This window comes from Puma concolor, chromosome A1, assembly GCF_028749965.1.
Source record: "Puma concolor isolate L17-30 chromosome A1, mPumCon1.1.hap2, whole genome shotgun sequence".
Taxonomy (NCBI): Eukaryota; Metazoa; Chordata; class Mammalia; order Carnivora; family Felidae; genus Puma; species Puma concolor.
Genome location: NC_141667.1, coordinates 128,929,492 through 128,951,292, shown reverse-complemented (window position 1 = coordinate 128,951,292; position 21,801 = coordinate 128,929,492). Strand labels below are relative to the sequence as shown.

General features: G+C 52.7%; 1 long non-coding RNA gene across 1 annotated transcript in view; it reads left to right on the top strand.

Moving 5' to 3' along the window:
* The first annotated feature begins 10,527 nt into the window (after positions 1–10,527).
* LOC147584459 (uncharacterized) overlaps positions 10,528–21,801 on the top strand; it is an 89,555-nt gene continuing 78,281 nt past the window's right edge. Inside the window, exons 1-2 of the long non-coding RNA XR_015255464.1 lie at positions 10,528–10,717; positions 11,063–11,141. This is a non-coding gene — a long non-coding RNA (uncharacterized LOC147584459). The remainder of the gene's footprint in view (positions 10,718–11,062; positions 11,142–21,801) is intronic.

The window sequence follows — 21,801 nt, the reverse complement described above, 5'->3', positions numbered from 1 at the left end:
GGGACCTTAGGGAAGTCACTTGACCTTCCCATGCCTCAGTTTCTTCATCTGAAAACTGGAGATAGTCACGGTGTCCTCCTTAGGGGGCCATTGAATTTAATGAGCCGAAATGTGCAAAGAGTTTAATCCAACAGCTGGCACATAGTAGGTGTTCAAGAAGAAGAGCTTGCTGCTGGTGACGATGGTGATGGTGGTAATTATCCCTCTGCATTCCCATGTCCCCTGCTGGACCCCCGCTGGGGCTGTGGAGCTGGTTGCCTGGGGGGTCCTGCCCCCTCTGCCATGCTCAGGCCAAGGTGCCCCCCACCCCCACGCCTGCTCCCCCAAGGCTCAGCTGTTCACGCTTGGCTTTTCACCCTTCCCCACGAACCCATTCATCTCTGAGTCTCTGTAAGGTTACAAGGCTTTGAAAATTAATTTAAAAAAATTGTACTCTTCTGACCCTTTAAACTTGATTTTAAACCTTCTTAGTGCTGTAATGAAGCCCAGGCTATTTGGGGCATTTTGAAAGAGTGTGGCTGACAGTGCCTTTTTAATTTACATAGAAACCTGGGAACACACATGGACCCAAATATGTATCTGTATAATTAAGGATAAAAATCATAATCCCCTAAGCGAGCTCTGCTAGTGAGCATCAGGTTTAATAGGGATTATGAGGAGGAATTAAAGTTGCCCAAGGGGTGCACTGAGAGACTTCAAACACCTTTCGGAAAACAAATTAACGTGCTTTTCAGAAATCATTTTCCAAGGGCGGCAGAGGGTTTTCCTCCGGCTTCCCTGTTTTCTTTTGAGATGTATTTTTAACACTTGTATAAACAGTTTGGGCCCTTGATATGGGGCTTCCTGTGCTCCTTTCATTAGCTGGTGTCTCAGCAAGAATTTGGCTCATTATCCGGGGCATTTTGATTTCCCTGGCCGCTGTTGCTGGTGCTGCTGCTGCTGGGCCCAGCCTGGGGCCATCCTATTTTCTTTACTATTGCCTAGTGGTGTGGAACCAGTTGGTTTGTGGCTTGGCTTGTTTCTGTGTCTTCCCACCCCAGCCCGGCTTCCCAGTGGTGCTCTCAGTTCCCTGGAGGATGGGACTTCTCAGGCAGGGGGCAGTGGCTGGGAGGTGGGAGGCTGGACCTACCTCAGGATCATGTGAGAAGTTGGCCGAATCGGCCTTCATCACCCAGGCTCCACTGGCCCCTTTGTTTATTTCCCTTTCCCCTTCCCTCAGGTGCATCTGCAGTGGACTATGTGGCCTCTACAGGTACTGAGTTCCCCATCACTGGAGGTGTTCAAGCACTATCCTGGCTTAGGTTATGAGGGAATCTGTGCCCAGCTATAGAGCAGACCTGGATGGTCCTTAAAGTCCCTTGTAAATCTGAGATTCTGCAGTTTACACTTTACACATGGACTTGGGCAGGGCTTTGCTGAACCTTTACAGCAACAAGGGTACACAGCACTGGCCTCTGAACAGTCACTGTGGGTGACCCCCCGTTTTGCTGTCCTTGCTTGGGGCGAAGGAGAATATGGTGCTCTCGTCTCTTCTGGAGGTTTCAGATTTATGCTCAGTTACAGGATTTCCTTTAGAAATTTGATCCTGTAGGGCCTCAGAACAAAAATTCCAAGTTGGGACTACCTAGGTTCCCTTTTAAAGCTCACTTTCTTCCTTTGCAAAACGGGAGTGATAAATGATAATAGCTAACATGTATTAAGTGCTTCCTGTGTGCCTGACATTGCTTACAAGCACTTGTTTGCTTATAACTACTTAGGCAGAGGTAGTATTATTGTCCCCACTCTCTAGAGCAGGACACTGAGACTCAGGGGGGTTAGTAACTTAGTCAAGGCCACAACTAGTAAGTGATGAACAATCACTTCCCATTATTCTAATTAGAACTATTCTAATTTTAATTAATAGAATAGCATCTAATAATCAGCCTCTGGGGGTCTGCTGAGCCCTTCACAGGAAAGTGGAGGTGCTGCCTTGACCTACCCCGAGTAGAGAGCCAAGTGGGCATTGTCCAGCCATGGGTCTTGACCTCCTGACAAGGCTCACATTAGTGCCTCTCAACTTGGTCAGTACCTTGGCTAGACCCAGTAGGGGCCAAGTGGTGAGTGTGACATTGCCTTTGCCGCAGAAGGCAGAGCTCCTGTGAGCTGGCCAGCTGGCAGCATCTGGGCTGGGCTGGTGGGTGTACATCTTCTAGAGGTTTTTCTCAGCTTTGCAAATGGGTTGGAAGTTGGAGGTGAGCTCTTTGTGGCTGATTCACCGTGAGTTCACATGAGGCCATGTGCCCACAAGTTGCTTTACTTCCTGTTACTGTTGGTCAGGTGCCTGTGAGGCAAGAAGGAGGGAGCTTTTTTATCTTGAAGAGGGGGTCTTAGAAAAGGAGGGAGCAGGGGCTCCTGGGTGGCTTAGTCGGTTAAGTGTCTGACCTTGGCTCAGGTCATGATCTCACGGTTCATGAGTTCGAGCCCCGTGTTGGACTCTGTGCTGATAGCTCAGACACCGGAGCCTGCTTCAGATTCTGTGTCTCCCTCTCTCTCTTCACCCCTCCCCTGCTTGTGCCCCAACCCTCACCCTCACTCTTTCTCTGTCAAAAACACATAAATAAACCATATATATATATATATATATATATATATATATATATATATATATATATATAGATGTATATATAGATGTATATATAGATGTATATACATACACACATAAAGAAAGGTAGGGAGCATATGTTTCCCTGATCTGGAGGTGAGGACATGGAGAGGACTTGGCTGGAGTGCTCATGTAATCCTGCTTCCCATTGGAACTGTGTGTAAATCATCATCCACCCTCTGCGCCCACCCCCGGCCACCCCGGCTGCCTGCTCTGCCCTCACAGGGGTCTCTGGTCTCTTGTCTTGTGTCAGAGAGCTATGGTCACCAGGAGCGGGCGGCTAAAAGTCAACAGGAGATTTCTGCTGGGTTCACAGGTCTGGCTTCACCAAGGAGGTAGGATTTAGATTGAACCTTAAGGCACTGGTGAATTTCTGGCAGCAGGGAACGGGGCACTGTTGTTTCTGAGCACATCCATAGAGCATGCGCCATGCTAAGCTTTCAACATCCATGCTGTTATTTCATGCTCACAATGGCCCAGTGCTACGTTTTGCCTTTTATTGGTGATGGAACAGAAAGGGGAGATGACTTGGCCAGGTCATACAACTGGATCGGAACTCAAGACAGAAGCCTGCCCTTGCTCACTCCCCTAGCAGCTGGGGGAAAAAAGCGTGAGCTATGGCAAGAAGGCCTGGGAGGACCTGTGGAGGTCCTTCACCTGGGTGACCAGCCAGAGGGGAAGCGTGGGAGGGTGGAGGTGGCACAGTGTGAGGCTGGTGCTGCTGGTGGTGGTGGCTATGTATGCCCAGAATGTCAAAGTCCTCAGTGGTGTGCTGGGACTGTTTACCAACCAGGTCTCTGGAGGGGTGGGGGGAAAGGAAAGAAAAGGAGCAAGCAGAAGGCCCTGAGGTGAGGTGTTTGCTGATGCCCATGGTATGAATGTTTCCACCTTGGCCAGCTTTGAGTTACCAGTATGATGGCAGTGAGCACTGAGTTCTCCTGAGCTATCAGGAGCTGCCCTCAGCACTTGCAGTGGCCGCATGTCTGTGGTGCTGGTGTTTGGGGTTTATCTGGGAGACCGTAAGAGAGGAGATGACTCTGTCAGAGCTTTTTATCAAAATGCAACTGTGGGGGCGCCTGGGTGGCGCAGTCGGTTAAGCGTCCGACTTCAGCCAGGTCACGATCTCGCGGTCCGTGAGTTCGAGCCCCGCGTCAGGCTCTGGGCTGATGGCTCGGAGCCTGGAGCCTGTTTCCGATTCTGTGTCTCCCTCTCTCTCTGCCCCTCCCCCATTCATTCTCTGTCTCTCTCTGTCCCAAAAATAAATAAAAAAAACATTGAAAAAAAAATTAAAAAAAAAAAATGCAACTCTGAGGGTTGTCTAGTGGTGGGAAAAGAGGCTGGAGAAGATGGCCACCTGGGGGAGGCCAGTGCCGACCCCTGGAGCTGGAGGGGCCGGGACCTAGGGCAGGCAGCGGGTGGGGTCCCTGGAAAGGAAGGGCCAGATCCATTCGGTGTAGCTGATGTCTTTGCTTCTGTTGGAAACCTCATGGGTCTCTCGCTCCAAACATGTGTGTCTCCGTGGGAGGCTTTTGGAGGCAGTGAGACCTCAGCGCCCCATCTCCCTTTTCCCCTCTGAGGTCAGGCTGGGCTGTGAGCAGTTTCACACGGGAGTGCTGGGCCTTCTTCTACATGGTCCAGTCCAGTGATTTAACAGCAGCAGCAACAACATTCCCCCAAGACATGACCTGGGAATTTTCATTTGGGAAAAAAAGATGGTCTTGGAACTAAACCCAGTTGGGGAGTTCAGGGCCGAAGGGCACATCAGAGTTTGTGCTCAGCTGTGACAGAGGCCCGCTGAGCTGCTGGGACCTCGCTGGGCCTGGGGAGGGATCCACAAAGGCCTTCTGCCCTGACCCGTGTGGTCAAGGAGACCGAGGCCAGGGGAATGTGGCCAGACAGACAGAGCAGCGCTGGCCCAGAACCAGCAGTCAAGGCTTCCTGAGGGAAAGTGGTTCTAGCTGAACTTTGAAGTGTGGGCAGCATCTGGAAGTGAAGGGGCCCTTCGGGCAGTGTCTGAGGGTGTGTTTGTGGCAATCATCTGCCCCTTACTTGTCAGATCTGTTCCCTGCCTGGCTCTGTACACAGGGGCTGGCTCCGCAAACTACAATTCCCAGGTCTCCTCGGCAATGGGTTCTGGTTAGGTCTGGCCCGTTGGATGCACCGACAGGAGAATGGAGGGGCAGGAGGAGGGGAGAGGAAGGGGCACTTCTTCCCCCCCGCCCCTCTCTGGCTTGGGAATCCAGCAGCAGTGTCTCCTCTGTGGCTCTGATGTCACTGTCTCACTTCTCCTCACAGTCTGGCTTCCTCAGCCTGACGAGGCCTCCTCCCCAACAGCCCTGGCTTCTGGGCTCTGGAAGTGCTTCCTCCTAGTTTTCCTCCAGCCCTGGGGTTGGTGCTGGCTTTCTCTTGCTGCTGCTGGTCTTTGCATCACCTCACTGTCCCCTGCTCATCTTGCAGCTCTGTAACCAGGTCACTGTGATGGCTTACTGGGCCTTGGCTGTGGGCTTTGCTGCCTTGACTGGCTCCTGACTGATCTCTGGGAAGAGACAAGGGGGCAGGAGAAGCCTCCCGGTGGGTGGGGTGTGTATCTTCCCCCCACCTTGCTCTTGGGTCAGACGGCCAAATCTGATGCCCAGCGACCTTCCAACTCAGCCTCTGCCTGTCTGGGCCCCCGACCCCTGAGCTTTCAGGGACTTCCAAACCTGATTCCAAGGCCACTGTCTGCTGGAGGCCTGGTACCTGGCTCCAGAGGCCTGTTATCATGTGGTTCCCTCATTCATGGGGTCAGAGCTACATACTGACTGGCTGGCTTTCATTCTTGCCCGACCCCCCTTGCGGACCCTGCCCTGACCTGCTCAGGTCGGAGGGACCTCGGACCTCTGGCCCAGGTCTCCCATTCTGTAGCTCCTCAGGAGCCCATATCTCAGTGGGAAGAAAGGGTGAGGCTGGAATTCTGTCTTGTGAAGGGGAAACACCTGCCCAGGGTTACGCAGCAGGGACAGGAGGCTCAGGCGTGGTAGACTTTCAGGCCACAGCGTGTCCCTCGGGGCTTCCAGGGAACAAAGCTGGGAAATCGCAGTCTAGTCCCTGCTTGCATTTCATGTGAAGATACGGGGGTCTGAGAGGAGCAAGAACTTTGCCAGAGTCACTCTGAGCCAGTGGTAGAGCGAGAGCTCAGGCTATGCTATGTCCGCCTGGCGCCTGGCGGGCATGCTTCCGCGTCCTCAGCGGCTTCAGGAAGTACCATGGGATGGGCCAGATGTGAGCGTGCTGGGAGGCTAGTCTGCTGCCTGCTGCCAGAAGAGGCCTCTGCCGGGGCAGGGTGCTTATTCCCCAGAACCCTTGGAGGTCAGCAGAGGTCTCTTCAGAGCCTGGGGCACCAGGCCACCATTCTCCAAGTGCGGGGTACGCATGTGTGGCTGCCTGCCCCGGGCGTGGCCCTGGAGAAATCCCCAGGTACACAGCAGGTCGGTGCCAAGTTGCGCAAGAGCTGTGGCAGCCGTGGTGCTTTGCGCAGGACCGAGAGGGCATCATGGTCCTGGGAGAGGGATGACTCAGCAGTGCTGGGCCTCTCGGGCAGCTGCCAAGGGAGGCCAACCTGGTGGGGACACCCTGCCAGGGCGCAGGCAGTCTCTGGAGTCCTTTGGAGAGTGCCCTTGGCCTAGGTCGGTGACCTCCCATGCACACACTGAGTCCCCTCCCATGCCCGCTCCCAGCTCTGAGGCTGCTTGACCACGCACAACCCTCCCCAGGCTGAAGAGTTCCCCTAAAACTTTGGCACACTCGGCTGCTCTGGGCAGCGGACCTGGGTTTGCACACACTTGAAGTTGTGGGGACCTAGAGACAGACCATGCAAGGAGTTCAGTGGCTAGTCTCATCTGAGTGGGAGGTAGTGTCTGTGTAGGAGAGGGTCCCCAAAAGATGTCCAGGGAGGCTGCTGTCTAATCACAGAAGGCCTTTAATGACTGGCCTGCCCGGGGTCTAGTCTGAAAATAGGGAGCCATGGAAGGTTTCGGAGCAGGTAGATGATAATGCCGGAGATGTGCTTCAGGAAGGTGGGGAGGGAACAGATGCAAAGCGTGTATGAACCTCTGCTAGGGTGGGGCAGGCCAGGCGAGGGTGAGGCCACACTGTGTCTGACCCAGGCATGGGAGAGGGCTGCTGCAGGCAGCGGCCACGGCGTTGGAGCCAGCTCAGTTCTTCTCGCTCAGCTGGTAGAGGTCTGAGGAGGAGCTGCTTTGGCCACTGTGGGAGGGGGGCTGGGCTCAGGTAGACGGAATGACTTGAGAGCTCGCTGCCACCTGCTGACTGGCACCTTGGGCAAGCGACTTACAAGCCTTTAAATTATTAAGCAAATTGAGACCCACCTCTGAGCCTCAGTGCATCTGCTAATTGGGAGTGATCCATGCTTTCTAACATTATTGTGAGCACTGATGGTAGGTAGTAGCCCAGCAGAGTGCCTGGGGGAAGCTGCTAACAGAGAGGGGGTGGCCAATCGATGTGCTGGTTGACGATCCCCCCCAAAGGTCCAGTTCAACATCCTGCCTGTCAAATGTTCTGTTGGCCCACGTGCTCCTTTCCAAGGCCCCTTCCTTCACAACCTCTTTGAGGTGCTTGTGGGTCAAGGTGGATGATGTCAAAGCCCTACCCCTCCCTCACTGTGCCTTTGCCTCTCACTGTGGCTTTGGGTAGGACGAGGCAGGAACCAGCCTGCCCTCAAACCTACTGAGGTCACTGCAGGGTCACAGCTGACGATCCTCTGTCCTCACCCATGGGGCTGGGCCCTGAGTCGTCTCCCCCACCAGCGTTCAGTGGTGGGGAAGATGCCCCACGGGGTGGGTGGCCTGACCAGGCTGCTTACACTTGTCACTTCTGAATCCCCCTTCTTGTAATGGCTGTAATTGTCAAGCAGTTTCCTCAGAGACTTTTTAGTAAAGATATGTGAAAAGAATGTAGCTATTAACTGGAATGTGTTTCTGGGAAGGCCCTGAGTTCTCTCTCATCAAGAATGGGGCTAGGTTGGTAGGGGACGTGGACAAGCCCCTCTTCCCCCAGGGACCCCAACTTCCTTTCTGGGGCTATTGGAGCTGAAGGTCAGGGCCTTCTTGTGGGCCTGCTGGGGGTCCTGGCAGCATGGAAGAGGACAGAAGGCTCCCTGAAGTCAGACAAGGGGGAGGTGGCTATGGAGCTACATCTTGGGGGCCCCTGGAAGGGGTGGTGTCTCCCTGGAGGGGGGCGGTGCTGCCTCAGGTTGATGAATGGTTCCCAGGCCTGTTCTTACCCACGGACACCACGCCCTGGGTTGCCCTGAGTGCTGCGTCCAGCTTGGTGGGACTGCCAGGCCTTTGTCTCCGTCAGTCCCTGGCTCCATCCTCACACCTGAGCCGTGAGCAGAGGTGACTGACACAGAGTAATGCTTTCTCGGCAAACAGGGCACTACCTCCTTCTCTTGGAGACCTTCAGGGCAGGAGGCTACGTTTGCCAGAGTGGAGGCCATGTGTGTGTGTATGTGTGTATGTGTGTGTGTGAGAGAGAGAGGGAGACCTTGAGGAGGGCAAGGGGCTGGCCCTTGGGTCACACAGACAGCAGCCTGAGATGTAGTCTTGTAGCTGGAATCTTGGAGAGATTCTGTGAGAACTGCCTCCTTCAGCATGAGGGACAGGCTGAGGAGAGATTTTCCTCCCTGCACGGCGTCTGTACTGAAGACTGTCTTGAGCATCTGGAGAGACTGAGGGTGATGGAAGGCCTGAATGAAAAGGAGGCTTGTTTTGGCTTCAGTCTGATGCCCCAGGGAGGCTCAGCCTTAGGAGAAACTACTGAGTCCCAAGGTTACGCTGGGGGCCTGTGTGCAGGCAGATTGGACAAGCTGACCCACTGGCCAGATGACCCTGGTCTTGGGTCTTGGCACTCCCTCCACTGATGGGTGTCAGTTCAGGAGGGGCATTGGGGCAGGGTGCCAGGGTCTGGCCCAATTGCAGAAAGCCTCCCCCTGCAGGCAACCACCCGGCTGGGCAGCCTGGGACTTAGAGTTCCCCCATAAAACAGAGTCACGGTGCTCTTGTCCATATTGGCAGGGGAGACGGAACCCAAACTGGGGAGAGTGGGTATAATGTTCTCAAGTGTAAGTTGTTCTCTTGTAAAATTTTAAATAAACCTTTGGCACCCGTTATGTCTTCATCCCGGGAAAGCCCTTGCTGATGCCAAAATTACGGAACTGTTTCAAAACGTGTGAATCCACTGAACTGATTTGAAGTTCCACATGAACACTGCTGAGATTAGAACTTTAATAGTTCAGGGGTGCCTGGGTGGCTGAATCAGTTAAGCATCCAACTTTGGCTCCATGATCTCAGGGTTTCTGAGTTCAAGCCCTGCATCAGGCTCTCTGCTGTCAGTGCAGAGCCCGGAGCCTGCTTCGGATCCTGTGTGTTTCTCTCTTTCTCTGCCCCTCCTCCGCTCGTGTGTGTGTGTGTGTGTGTGTGTGTGTGCATGCGCTCTCTCTCAAAACTAAATATTAAAAAAAAAAAGAATGAAGATGAGGGGGTTAAGAGTTTATTTAGGGCAGGTATTAGTATTGCCATAAGGCTCACGTGGCTTTAAGGGAATGGGCCAGCTCTGCAGAATTATCACTTGATTCCTCACTGACATTGGTGCTGTAGGCTTATGGCAGAGTTGTAGTTTTGTATGCAGCTGGTTGTCCTTGCAAACAAGGCCTTCAAGTTATCAGTGCCACTTGGTTTGCCTCCATCTGTCTGCAGACATTCAGTCTCTGTGTTGGTATTAATTACATCAAAAGTCAGAAAAAGAGCTGGCCTGAGGTTACATCTTTCTCCTATTAAATCCATTCTGGGCAATTTGACTTTGGCACAGCACGTCATCCAATTTTGTTGGTAGTTTTGTTTGTATTTAATTTCCAAAATTTCTTGGGCTTTTTAGGTATTCAGGAGTTATAAATAGGCGTGGAGGGCTCTAATGTTTGTTTCTATACATGTATGCCTTCAGTGACCAGTCTATCATAGAGGTTCTGCTGTGTGACTGTGTTCCCAGCACATTCTAGGCACTACGGCACAGCAGTCAACATAACGGTAAAATTCCTGTCCTCCTGGAGTTTATAATCTAGAGAGGGTAATAGACCCCTCCCCCCACCCCGCCCTTCAAAAAAACCCAAAACAATAAAAACTCCACAAAACCGAAAGGCAAAACCATCCACAAACAGTGAATAAATTTATGGTTTAACATTAGGTGAGGATGAGGAAAAAGTTAGCTGGGGAGTGGGATAGAGTCAATGAGGAGGGCTCTTAGATAGGATGAGGAAGACAGATCTCTCTGGAGAGGTGACATTGCTCAGAGACCTGAGTGAAGCCTGCTGATTGGGAGAAGAGAGTTCTAGGTTCGGGGGCAGTAAGTACCAAGACCCCTGAGATGGGGATGTGGTCACTGGATGTTGTATAATATTATTTTAATTAGGATATGAATAAAAAATGTGATACTGATCAACAGTGAGAATGGGTACTTGGGGTTTGGGGCATGCCGGCAAGCAATGGGGTAGCTTCTCAGCCTTCTGAGAGTATGGGAGCCCAGGAGGACTCCAGACCCAGGCAGAGGAGTAGTTGGTGGGGTCACAAGGTTCCCTGAGGCTTGTTAGCTAAGAGGTGGCACAGCACATTGGGCCAAAGGAGAGCAGAGTAGCTGATGGCACCCTGTCCCCAAATCCAGCCCCTGACAGCATGGCCATCCAGAGGAGTTGTTCTCTAGGCTTAGCTGCCCCAGAATAACCTAGAGGGCTTGTTAAGACAGAGGCTGCCTGGCTCCATGCCAGATTTCTGATTGAGGAAGTCTGGGGTGGGACCTGCCAATACCTTTCATCCTATTTCCCAGGTGCTGACATTGTGGCTGGTCCAGGGACCACACCTTGAGAACCCTTCCTGCTGGCATCTATCCAGAGTGACTGTGGAAAGAGAATAAGGCTCGAAGCCTCGAGAAAAGAACTGGTCCCGGTCCCTCAGGATGGTTGTCTGGCCCACTGGGTCTCCTGGAGAGTATCATCCATGATCCTGGTGCCCCCAGGACCCTGTCCAGGTTGGCACCGTCCCTTGCTGAATGTGGGTGTGTGTGTGTGTGACAGACATGGCTCGTGCCTCTGTGAATCCATGCTGGTTGCTGTGGTCGCCATAGTTGGAAGCTTCTTGGGTTAGAGCCTACAGCTCAGATGGGTGAGGGGGGACACACCTCTGGCCCGAGGCCCTGAGCAGAAGGCCCTCAGGAAATAGGGGGGGCTGACACTGAGAAGCGGCAGCACTGTCATCCTCACTTAGTGGTTCTCATTCCTGCCCTGCGAACCTCAGGTCCAGCGCTCTGCTGCCCTCTCCACCCCTCCCCACATGGGTATGTGTAAGGGCTTTCTCCTTTGGTTTGTTTTTCCAGAAAGGTGAAATGGTATTATTGAGGACGGACCCCTGGCACCCGGCTTGGTCTTCCTGAGTGAGGCCTTCTGTTGTCACAGGTATAGCTCTGGTTGTGGGTTGGAGTGTCAAGGGAGAAAGAAGAAGGGAGGCAGCCGGCTATGCTTGGTGGCCTGGAGGCCTGGAGGGAGTTGATGGAAAACATCTGAGCCAATGGCTCCGTGCACTCAGAAAATAAATCCTGGCTTCCGAAGAAGCTGCAGAAAATTGATTTTTCGCAGCTTCAGTGGTCATCCTGAAGGATTTGGTGGGGCGGAAACTGGGCCCATTTCTCATCCCTGTGCTCTGTGCTGTCGGGTCAGGTGCTGAACCAGCTTCTGTTAGAGGCAGAGAGGCCTGGGCCAGCCCCCAGCTCCTGTCATGTACCTCCCACTGCCCTGTGCAAATGGGGAGGGGTGGAGGGCCCATCTCCCTCACCTTGCCCTCACACCCAGCTGCTTCTCGCCCATGGCTTGCCTCTTGCGCCTGCTACCATGGATGTGAAAGGTGCGTGTGTTCATGCAGCTGAGCTGGGATTAAGGCATTTGTACACGGGTGCAGCTGTGGGTCTTTGGTGTCTGGGGCACTGTGGGGCAGTGGCGGGTGGATGCCTTGGGGAGCTCAGCCTGTCTGTGTCTGTTTAGTCCCTCGCTGAGCACTGCCGTTGGCTGCTAAGATCTCAATTGGCCATGAGCGCCACGCGGGCTGCCCCAGGGACGGGCCTTGTCTGGGGAGAAGGATTAGCTTTTGGTATATTTTCCCTTCATGTGTGGAGCATGCACTTAGCCCAGGCCCAAGGGAGCTGAAGGTTCCCACAGCCAGGGAGGGAGCCGCAGCTACAGACTGATGGTTCCCGGAGCTCCTGTTGGCTTTGGATGATTTTATGGAAAACTTGGCTAGGGTGTTGTGAGACATAGCTATGACCTCTTGGCCCAGCAGCCAGCACAAGGAATGGCTTAGCCTTCCTGAGACGTGTGGTGTGGGCTACGACATCCCTCCCCCGGCCAAGAGTCCAGGGGACAGAGGACTTGGCTCTGCCCCAACTCTACCCCAAGCCCTGAGACACCCTGGACACACACCCTGCCTGTCTCTGGCCCCCAGCCTGCTCCTTGGCTATCAGGAGGGAATAATCCATTCCTTGCTGGGGTGGTGAGAATATCCACTGAGATGGGACTGGATCTAAAGTGCTCACCCTAGGGGCGCCTGGGTGGCTCAGTCGGTTGAGCATCCAATGTCAGCTAAGGTCATGATCTTACAGCTTCTGAGTTCAAGCCCCACCTCGGGCTCCGTGCCGACAGCTCAGAGTCTGGAGCCTGCTTCTGATTCTGTGTCTCCCTCCCTCTCTCTCTGCCCCTTCCCCGCTCATGCTCTGTCTCTCTCTCCCTTAAAAATAAATAAACTTTAAAAAAAAAAAAAAAAAGAAGAAGAAGTGCCCACCCTTTGTCTGCACGTGGAGGTGGGAAATCAGATACAGCAGGAGTCCAGGCCTCTGTTGGGGTCTTCAGTTGCCGTTGGTCAGGTTAGGAATCTGGAAACGGACCATCTTTCCTGGTGGTCTTCAGTGGTGTGGCCTATCAGTGCCTTTCCCCCTGAGCAGCGGTGCCTTATATCTCTTGCACGTTTCCATCTTTCTGGACTCATTGGAAGGAGCTATAAGTGAACACACTGCCAAAAAATATCAAGTTCCTCAGGGAGTGGTGATGCTCAAACCCCTGAAAAGTGGCAAGCATTTCGGTATTTCTTGTTCCTTGTTTGTAGTGGCAGCATCAGTTACCTACACCTCGTGGCCCTGGTGTGTGAGCTTGGGGTTGCGGTGGGGTCATGAGCGGGAGGAGGAGGGAAGGAAAGGGGAGCGCTGGACAGTTGATCAAGGTGGAAAGTAAAGATACTTCCTTTAGGTGGAAAGTGAAATGGGAGGGGCGCCTGGGTGGCTCAGTCGGTTAAGTGTCCGACTTCGGTTCAGGTCATGATCTTGCGGTTTGTGGGTTCGAGCCCCACGTTGGGCTCTGTGCTGACAGCTCAGAGCCTGGAGCCTGCTTTGGATTCTATGTCTCCCTCCCTGTCTGCCCCTCCCCCACTCATAGTCTTTCTCTCTCTCAAAAATAAACAAACATTAAAAAATTAAAAAAAAAAAAAAAAGAAAGTGAAATGGGAACCCAGATAGAAATAATAATAATGTCATATGACGCTGTGATAGATATCAGTATTTTCCCCCAACTTGGACCTGCTCAGGGCTTATATGCCCTGGCATTTCATAGATATAAAATATTAATATCATAATGTTGTTAATAATAATAATTCTTGAGGTGCCTGGGTGGCTCAGTTGGTTAAGCATCTGACTGTCTCAGGTCATGATCTCACAGTTTCATGAGTTTGAGCCTACGTTGGGCTCTGTGCTGACAGCACGGAGCCTGCTTTGGATCCTCTGTCTCCCTCTCTCTGCCCCTCCCTCCCCCCAAAATAAATAAATAGATGTTAAAAAAAAATCATAATTCTTAAAGAGTAGCTCATTTTTTATCAGACCTGTATTTACAGATACCGCAAAGTGCTAAGCACTTTATTATCTCACATAATAATCTCAAGAACCCTGTGGGTGATTATTATTTCCATGTCAAAGTGGGGGAAAAAGAGGCTGAGAGGTGGCATATCTTGTCTGAGATTCACTGAGGCAGATGATGGGAGCCAGCAGCTTGGGGCCGGAACTCGGACAGAACCTGGGTTCGCCCTAAGGATACCACTTCTTGGGTGCTTGGTTTTGCCTGGAAGGGGCAGATCAGCGGGAGTGTGCATGCTTGCCTTGTAATGATGACGAGGATGATGATCCAGGCCATGGTTAAGGACCAAGCTCTGGAGCTGGACTGCCTGAGTCTGAAATCCCATAATACCGGCTACCAGCTGGTTGGGAGTGGGGGCTAGTGGGGGGGGGGGGCAAGATCCCGTGCCTCATCTGTGCCTACCTCAAGAGTTATCAAGAATTTCAAACCGTTGATACCTGTGAGGGTCCTACATAGACAGGTGCTATTAGTATATGCTGATCGTTGCTTTTACGCATTCTCACACGTCTGCACTTGGGAGGTGTTTCCTGGGGTTTAGAACCTTGAGATTGGCAGGTAATGGATGCCTGATAAATATTCACTGCACGAAGGAATGGAATTTATCAAGTGGCTTGGAGGTCTCACAGTAACCTTATCTTAAAAGGATCCTCCCCATAGCCTCCCCTTGCCTGAGACCGACCCACAAGTGGGGCTGAGCGTGGCTCTCATCCACATTGGCCAGCACGAGTAGGATGGCTTGGTTGGCTTGGCGGGATGGTCATGGCCATGGTCCTCGTGGACCCCAGTGCCCGCGGGAGGTGCGGGCCTCTTGAGGAGGCAAGTGAAGGCAGATGGCAGCTCTCTGGCCTGCAAGGTTGGGGATCAGGGAGGCTGGCTGTTCTCTCACGAGAGGGGGCTGCTGCATGTGGATGTGTGAGCTCTGGAGCTGGAGCCCTTCCCTGAACCTCTTGAGGGTGCTGGCGGAAAGCTGGGCCATCCAGAGCAGGAGGCTGCCCAACCTGTCAAGGTTAACAGATAGGCTTTGGCCCTCCCCTAGGAAGCCATTCAACTTCTCCCCTGACTCAGGCCACATTGTTTCAAAGCATGTGGTATAAACTACTAACCACTGGGGAATTGCTTGAATTAACAAACTCGTTTTTCCTGAGACCTGAGGTTGAACTTGAGTGAGGAGTTCAGGGCTCTTTCCAGAAATCCAATAGATCAGGAGAACTCATGTTACACCATGTTTTCAACCTTGATCAAATGCACATTTTGCGTGGTGGGGCCTTCTCCACGCCTGCACACTTCCAGCTGCACCCGATTGCTCACAACCGTGGCAGACCAGAGTAGTAGCTGGCACCCGGGCCCGGCTTTGAGGGAGCCAGCCTCTCGCCTGAGTTGCAAGGCATTTCAGAAGGTTTCCTTTCTTCTCCTCTCCCTGAAACTCCTGCCTCTCCCACACCTAACCGTCTGAGTACTATTACTAAGAGGAGGTATAAAGGTTTTGCCAAAATGATCCTGGGCCCTGGGCTGAGTCATGGGCCCCAGCTCCATTCTCTCCTATGTCTTGTTGCTGCCTGTGAAGATGGGCTGGGCCTGCCTCCCTCCATCAGAATGCCTGGCCCAGGGGTCACCACAGATCCAAAAGGTCAAGAGGAGTTGATTTCTTTCCTGCTACAAGCCCCACCCACATAGCCACATCTGAGCCTGAGCCTCTAGTGGGAGCTCAGGGGAAGTCCAGAGATGGCTCTGCATCTTGGAGGAGACAGCCCTATCCAGTAGGCCGTGGGCTGTGCAGGGACAAGCATTTCCTGTGTGGTGTAGGCTGAAAACCACAGGGAACCTTGGGTATCAGGGTGTGGGAAAGGTGGGGCTCAGGGAAGAGTTCCTACAAGAAGGATGGGCTTCTTGGAGGAGGTGGGGTTGCATTCGTAAGCCCGAGAGAGGAGAACAGGTTTTGCTAGACTGATGTGGAACTTCCGAAAAGCAACACTGCTCCTCAAACCCTTTCTCCTGCCATCTGAATTCTGGGGTTTCAGTTTTCTTGAGGGAAGGGGTATGTGACCCAACCTAGTGGTTTCTAAACCTGGCCCAGCATCCTGACACCTGAAAGCTTTGTAACACTGTTGGTATACAACCTCACCCCAGACATACCCAGTCAGTAGCCTTGGGAGGCTCTACACATCTGCACTGCCACAGCACCCCGGGGGGGTCACAGTGCTGGGCCCCATTCCAGAGACCTAAACTATGCTCCACCCACTTCATTCCCTGCTGGTGGCTGCTAGGGGTTCAAGGACATCTGTGGAGACACCTTTGATGGAATCTCCATGAGTTTCATTGTATTTGTGGCCTGGAAGTAAGCTCCCAACTCAGCTCAGGCAATTGGAGGCAAGTTCTGGATTACATGACTCTGGGCCCCAGGGGTAGGAGATTGTGGTTCAACTACTCCCCTCTGTTGGCCTCTCTGTACCTGGGCTTTCACCCTCCCCTCTGCCCCTTCACCCCGGCTTCTGTCTTCTCAACCTGGGGCAACTTCCTCAACTTCAAACTTCTCAGTTTTAGGAAATGTTTACATTTTTCAGCAGACTCTGCTGCTGCACCTGTAGATATCTTAGAACTTGCTCGCTTCTGAGTTCCAAGGCAAGGAATCAGATTGACCCAACTCATAGGTCAGTGGTAGCACTATGGAGTGTTACCTCAGGGGCAGACAGTACAAAAGATGGCTGTCCTCAGGCCAGGGGTGGGGCAGGCAGGTCACGGCCCTGCCCAGCCCAGCGAGTCTCTGTGTGTTGAGGTAGAATCTTCTGGGAAACAGCACCTTGGCAGAAGCATCTCCCCCAGGGAGATGTAGAGCAAATGCCTACAGAGCAAATGTAGAGCAAAGCCTTGCTTTGTTTCATCAGAGGAACTCACAGTGGTCCTCAGAATCTTTGTCCTCCCTGGTTACTCTCCTGGCAGCTGCTGGTACTATAGGCATGTTCCTGGGAGGTTGTCACCCAGAAGAGGGTACATCAGCTGACTGCACAGGGGCTGTGTTGTGTGTGTGTGTGTGCTTCCTTCTGCTGGGCTGGCACCTGGCTTGGAAGAGCACTTAGATTTGAGTCCAGGAATATTTTTTGCCTCTCCCCTCATTCTTCCAAAAGAGCTCCCCAGGGCTCGGGGAGCCCTGAGCACTTCCTGGAGGGCATGCCCATAGGGATAAAGAAACTCCTTCAGTTTTGTGCTCCTTTGATGGCCATCATAGCTCCAGGTGGCTTAGGTCCATGACCAGAGTCTGTTCCTGCTGGGCTTCCTGTCTTGGTCAGGGCCACATATCCTGGCTTTTGGGAGTTTTCCAAAAGGATCAGAGCCAGTGATGAACGTTGCCACAGCCTCTCCTGAGCATGACGTATTAGTTATCTGCCAGAAAGGTTCTGACAGAGACACACCAATGCTCTTGGTGGGACTCCCGGAAACAGTGAGGGTGCACGTGCTAACTCTGGACACTGTCACCTTCCTGCAGCCCGTGTTCCATGTGGACGCATGTGTACTATTTATGAAGCTAATAGGCTTCCTGATGGAGGGCGATGTTTACATGCTATAAAAAGTCCATTAACTAAATTTAAGTTTATCTAGAGATCATGGGGCTTAATCTGTATTCTGCAGGTGACATGGAAGGAACCAGAAATCCCAATGACCTCTTCTGTTAGTCTTTGACTGGGATCGGAGATGTGAGCCTCACTGAATGAGTAGGTAGATGAATGAATGCATGAGGTGTGTGAGAGCATAAGAGAATGATATGGTCGGGCCAAGCGTTTGTCTTCTAAGGCTTATGAGCAACAGTTAGGCTATTTTTAGCTGAGTCTTCAGTAAACAGCCTTTTTTTTTTTTTGACTGCCAAGTGGCACAGTAAAAATTCTCTATGGTAACAAGACAGCTTTGTTAATTTTGAAGATCAAAGTGTTTTCAAATGCCATTCCCTATTTTTAAATGAACTATTGAGACAGCATTTTTGTTTTTTTTTTTTGGCTAAAGACTTTGACCAGGTTGAGAATCAGTATGTGTTGAACTTTACCTGGTGTTACATTCTAAGCCTGAGATGAGGATTGTCTCGGAATTCAGGCAGGGCCCTTTGGCCCGTCTGCAAATGGGCCATCTGTGCTGGGTCCCTCTCCTACCATGCAAAGGTCACCTAAGTCCCTGAGTTGGAGACAGGCACCGTGTTTGTTTGAAATAGGGTCTCTGCTGCTCTTCCTGGGCCACAGCAAACCTTGGGCGACTCAAAGACCCCCTGATCCAAAAGGTTTCCCTGATCACCTCACACTCCCACATCTCATGGAGAGCTTCCACCCTATCCCTCTTGGGGCTCACACTTGGGAATAATCCAACTGTAAATTCCCAGAAGCCAGGCCCGGACCTCCTTTTCTGGGGGCCTTTTTTCAACCCATTGCTGGAAAGGTAGAAAATAGTCACTGATACAGTATCAAACAGCACAACGTGAGGTGGTGGGAAGGCATAGAATGACACCTTAGATCCTGGGAGGCAGGTGCCATGGGAAAAACAGAAACTTGAGAACCAGGGGATCCTGAGCTTGAATCCTGGCTCTTGCACTCACTAAGTATATGACCTTGGTTAAGGGACATGACTCTCCTGTGCCCCATTTTGCTTACCTGTAAAATGGGGATGTTGACATCCGTACCTCATGAGTTGTTTTGAAGGCTTTGTGAAAATAATGATCATTAAGTTCCTGTGCTCAGTGTAGATAGGTGAGAACAAACTTAAAACAGCCTGGATCTGAATCCCGGCACTACCACTCAGCCTGCATTTCCAAGAGACCGAGTGACTTGCAGGTTGCCTCCATCAATGGTGTGCTGTCACCTCCCTCTTAGTGATGTCCAATGTCTCAGGCCCTGGGCTCAGCCTGTTGGTGGGGATGGTCATGTCATGAGTGCTTTCTGCTTGCCACTTGGGCCAGCCACAGGAAGGTGGCCCCATGGGCTATGGCTGCTGCCTGGCTCCTGTGCCTATGTTGGGGCTACATTGACTTCATGATCATCCTCCCAGTCTAGGTTTGTAGGATTTGGAGGAGAAGGACCATAGCAAGCTCCCTGTTTACCAGGCAGGCCCAGGAGCCCACCCAGCCTCTTGATTGCTAGCAGGCCTCAGGACTGGCCAGGCTGTGGTGCCCCACCCAGCCCTGACCTTGGGGCCCGGAGACCCCGTGGTGCCCTGCTTGTCATCCACAGCCCGGTCAGGGTCAGCTCGTCGCACCCAGGGGCTGCCCCCACGTTTTTCGGAGTCCCCAGCCGAGCACGCCGAGTTATGTAATGCTGCTGAGCCAACATTTACGAGTCGCGGCCAATTTGCTGGCCTCGAGTTACACTGTGCAGATGCTCTGCGTTACGGTTGGCTTTTGTCTCGGAGGCCGTAAGCAGATAGCATAACTCCGCTTACCATTAGACGTTCCGCAAATCATCTGGGCTCGAGCGTGCTGCAGCCAGACAGTTCATTTATGCTGCGAATGGTATGATTTGTAAAGTAATAAATTTCCCGTCTCTCTGCCAGCAATAAAGTACAGCAAGCAGGCGAAGCCAAAGCCCTCCAAAAATACGCTGGCTCCCAGTGAGACCTGGAAGAGAGTTGTGTCAGATTCTGTCTCTCTCTATTCCTGCCTTCATTGGATTCTGGGAAATCAGGTTTGGGCCATAAATCCCCCTCTACCATCTGGGTGACTCTGGGCCCCGGCACGGACTTGTTATTAGCATGTGTAATTGGCCCCTACCATGACACATTTGTCACTTCCTGGGCCCCTGTCGATTCTGGCATTAAAGGAGACAGGAGTGATGGAGAGCCCCACCCTCTTGGTGTGCTTGGGGCAGAAGCAAGGCTCTTTGTCCTGGGAAGTTAGTGGCAGACAGTCATGGCGGTGGGCGGGTGTCCTGGTGGGAGCTTCCTACAGCCTCCTGTGCAAGTGTGCAAGGGCATTGTGTCACCCACTGTACGGGGATCTCATTGTGAAGGTGGCTGCTCTGAGTAGCAGGTCAAGGACAGAACTGGACTGAGCCTTAGGGTATCTGGGTACCCCTTTCCTATACTACACAAGACTGTTTTGCTGCATTTCCTCTGAGCTGAGGTTCCCATGCTGTTCTTTGGTGGCCCTTAAAGGGACAGTCTCCTTCAGTCGGGGCAGTTCTGCCATCACCTGCAGAGACCCTGGGCTTTCACAGAGTTCTTTGTATTGTGTTGGGTGGGGGTGTATAGATTCACCCCTCCTGGGGGTGCTTGAGAAAGGCCTGAGCGATGAGAATTTGCTGTTGGTAAAGCTGCTTCCCAAGTCGGAGGCCAGTCTTGGAGGTGGGTAGTAGGAGTGTGGGAAGGAGGTACCACGGCCTTCCTGATTTTGCTGTCTACACAACAGCCCTTCCACTGATGGGCCTACTACCCCTTTATCTCCTTCCAACCTGGGTTAGACCTAACTACCCTCACTCACTGCATGTTGACCTTGGGACCTTGACCTCCCTGAGTCTGAGTTTGCCCTGAGGTGGATGATCCTGCAGACGCAGGTTTCAGTAAATGCGGACCAAAAGTGCGGATTCCATGCCCATATTGGGTTCCCCCCTCCCACGGTCCAGTGTGCGTGAATCCCTCCCCTCCTTGCCCTAGTTGGGCAGTCAGCACACAGCGTCTGCCCTGGAGGTGGCAGCTTGGGAGGTGATGTTTCCAGCCTGACTGAAGACTGGAAAGTCTGACAGAGAAGTTTGTCGGAAAGCAGGGGCGTCCCGCATGAGCGTCAAGGGGAAGACTTGAGTCTTGGACCTTGGACCTTGTTCTGGGGGAGAGTAGACAAGGGTAGTTGTGATGACCCAAGGCCACGAGGACAAAGCTGCTTGTCACAACCTTTGTCTCTTTGGAGAGAGGTGAGGGCTGTAGGCAGAGAATGTGGTCAGGACTTAGGGGCCAAAAGACTGCAGAAGAGAGGGCGTAAAGGAAGAAATTGTTCTACCCTTGTTGGAAGGGATGACCTGAAGCTAGTGCTGACACTCCAGGGGGTGAGGAGTCCCAGGACCCAGGGCAGGGTGACAGTCCAGGGGGCCAGGAGTCCCAGGACCCAGGACAGGGTGACAGTCCAGGGGGCCAGGAGCCCCGGGCAGGGGACCCAGGACAGGGCTCCTCCCCAGTCTGAGTGTCAGGTGCCCAGATTCCATGTTGTCTAGACACAGCCGGAAGGGTCAGTAGGGATGGGTAGAGGGCCCCATGGTTTTGGCAGGATGTCACAGATCCCTCTTCTTCTGGCAAAATGGTTGATGTTTGCTGAGCAGCCATGACGTGCCAGGCCCCATGTGAGGCATTTGATGCATATTAGCTCTTTCTCAGAATCCTTATAACAGCTCTCTGAGTAGACATCAGAAAGGGGAAGCTGAGGCTCAGTGAGGTTAAATGATTTGCCCACATTTTCCCAGCCAGGAGAGGAATGGAAATGGGGTTCCTGTCACATCAGAAACTTCCACTAGACCGCAAGCTCTGTTTGGGCGGAGCCGCGGCCAGTCCCGCTCCCTGCTGACGGCCCAGTGTACCGCAAGGTGACTGGCCCACACCAGGACTGGGTGAGACAGCCCATGAGCACACACACGGGCCAGGTGTGTGAGGTTCTGAGGCCGCTGCTGGGGTCTCTGGGGCTCCACCTGGCGGCTCTCTCTGCCCTGTGACAGCCCTCGTGCCTTGCCCAGGGGGTTGCACTTGCCGGTGGGGAGACCTTGGGTTCCCGACACCTTTCCCCCCCAGCTCCTCAGACCCTTTAGGTCCCAAAGAAACTTTTCAGTCACGTGTTTCCCTTGGATTTTGGTGATTCGTGATTCATGTTTTTGAGGAAGGCCGGAGAGTGACTCATGCTGATTTAATAAGCCTACGAATATTTTCAAGAAGCGGCTGATAAATCGCTGGCTGGCAGCCCTTTCCCCCATGGCCGCCAGTACCAAGTGCTCAGAAATCACCAAGTTAAACAAGTCTGCAGAAAATTCAATCTCCCCAGCATTATTTTCCTTATTTGAGCTAATAGCGTGCGGCGCCTTTCTTCTGGCACTGTGAGGTGCACCAGGGGGCCTGTGGAGAAGGAGAGCACATGCTTTACTTCCAGCAAGTTCCTGAAGGTTCCACAGTGATCAGGGGTGCTAGGACCTCCCAGGGTTTCGCTTGTGCCCTTGGAACCAGC